Raw genomic sequence first — 2,623 nt, forward strand, 5'->3', positions numbered from 1 at the left:
CTGTGACTGAATTCCTGAGGAATCCTATGAAACTGCTGCTGCTGAAGAGAACAAGCAACAGCTTCCAGGAGAGCGACTGAGAGGATGCAGCAGCAATCAACTCTGAAAACCCCATCAAAGGCACAGGAGACAAGTTGGGCAGGAAGATTAACAACAGGTGCCCTGAGTTTTAAGTGGTGGCAGCCCATCCTTTCAGCATCACTGGAGGCCCAGGTGAGCCTCATCTTCTGCTCTAAAGCCCCAAGCAGTTACTGTGCTACACCTGTGTCTTTTTGCAGCACCACATGCTAATAACTGCCTGCTCTAAACTCTCCCACCTGGGTTTCCAAGAATAAGAAGGTGATCTTGAGATAGGAGCCACTCAATGTTTCATAGAGTGGGAAGAGGAATTAAGAGAAAGATGACCTGCAAGATTTCATGATTTAAAGATCATAACCGTTCATCACGATTCAAGTCATCATCTTCACTTGTCATGTTTTAATAGCTTCATAACAGAAAAGGCAAAAAATATCTTGATGTGATGACAACATCTCAGGATTATGAAGGCTGTGACTTTCAGTGTGCAGGTGACATTGCCTTTCCACTTGTTTCTTCTAAATCTGAAGTGCCTGAAGAGATGGTTCCTTCAGGCAAGTTATCTTACCATGCCACCAACATACCCAACTTAACCCTAAAAGGTTAGGCATGATCTGACACAAGAAAGTTAATTACTTAACCTGCATGCCAGGCACTTGTAGGGCTACCACAAGTGAAAGGAGCATCTGTTTCCAAATTCCCCATTCAGCTTCTATGCCAGCAAAACTGATCACTGTAATGTAACATTTCACCAAGACAAGAAGCACAAAGGCCAAGAGTTTCTACCAGAAGGACTAAAGCAACAAGGCTGCATTTAAGCCTAAAACAACAAAGGAAGTGCCAAGAAGAGCTGGCTGATGTTTTTGCACCTGCTTTCTGGTCTTAGCATTTTTTTTGTTTACAAAAGTGAATTTCTAATTAGAAGCAAAGTTATTTGATAGGTATTAGAATAACCCTTAAAGAGAAAAGCACCAACTGCTTCTCTATTCTGTGGCTCCAAGTTTTCCCAGCACTTTGCTTTCTATCAAGTCTAATTAGAAATATTTTAACTCACTAATTCATATATAGCTAGTACTTACTATCAATGTTTTAACTCATATCAGTACTTTCCCTGCAGTAGTAGTGGAGACTGATAAAACAGTGAGATCACTTAACATTTGAAAACATGGAGCTGTTCTCTGTTCTCTGTCTAACCAGAGGACTGCTATAAAAAAAGCCTTCACAGAATACTACTAGAATGTAAGTTCCTAAAGTATCTTCAGCCACCTAATGTTCTGCAGAATTTCCAGTCATATTTCATGCTCTTTGAACTCCCATATAGGTGCTAAGCACCTACTGGCTCTGAAATGCAGAAACCATGTGGAATGCAGAAGCCAGCAAAGTAGCAGCTAACCTATCCAAAAGGTGACTTACTGGGCTAAGTGCAGCACATTCCTATTAAAAATGGATAGACTTGGTTTTAAATTGGAGTCACAAAGAGTGGAAGTTACCTTGCATGTTTTTCTTTCCAAATCAAATATTTAACAGAGGAAAACCACAGGTGTCACTGACAAGGAGAGATTAGCTGTGACTTAAAACCACACACCTGGATTGAGAAGTAGTGAGACATGCTCTCCCTACTAACCTTGTAGGTGCATAATTTAGACTGAAGTGTGTTATCACAGGCAAATTTAGAAGCCTTTCGTTTGCTTCCAAGAACTAGAATTTAATAGCGTTAAAAAACCAAAGTGGCATTTTCCCTGGTGTCTACAATGCCTGACACCAATGAATTGTTTACAACCAGCAGTGTACAATCTTTTGTCTCGACTCAGTTGGGTGGGTGGCAAGAGCAGAGGCACCAGTGGTGGCATCTGGGGTGTGGATGAAAACAAAGGTTTGCTCAGTGCAATCTAACGCTCCATAAAATACTCCAAACATACCAGAACTTACCGAAGCACACTTAAATCCAGAGCTCTGGTCTTCCTTTTTAAAAAACCTCTTCAGCAAGGGGAGATGAAACTCAAGACCTAAACATGGAAGCAGCCTACTGGAATGCCACTGATAGAGAGGAAAAAGGTGATTATTAGGGGTCCTACACTAGATTGTGCTAATGATTATAGGCAAACAAACAAATTATAGGTGATTATAGGCAAACAAACAAAACAGAATGCTGGGGGGAAATCCCTTTCTGGGTCCCTTACTGTTGTCTCTGGAAGAGAGCTCTTTTCCTTGCAGGCCTGGAGGAGGGTGAATGAACAGAATCACCTGTGCTGTTAGCTCACAGTCACTCAAGGGAAAGCCCAACAGCTTCAGCAGGGTTTTGCTGCTCTGGCCTGAAGCAGACTTGAATCTCTACCCCCATCACCAGGCACAAGACTCTGAAACTACGAGCTGTGTGCACCATGCAGCAAATAGCAGGTTTCTGACCTAAATTGGCAGAGCCCTTATGAAACAGGAAAGGTAAGATGGATTTGAAAGACAGAGGCAAACAAAAACCAACCAGTCTCTCTCAAAGGAAAAGTCACTTCACATATTGGACAATTACACTTAACTTAGTCAATAATACAAC

Source organism: Corapipo altera, unplaced genomic scaffold (assembly GCF_003945725.1).
Source record: "Corapipo altera isolate COAL_440 unplaced genomic scaffold, ASM394572v1 78, whole genome shotgun sequence".
NCBI lineage: Eukaryota > Metazoa > Chordata > Aves > Passeriformes > Pipridae > Corapipo > Corapipo altera.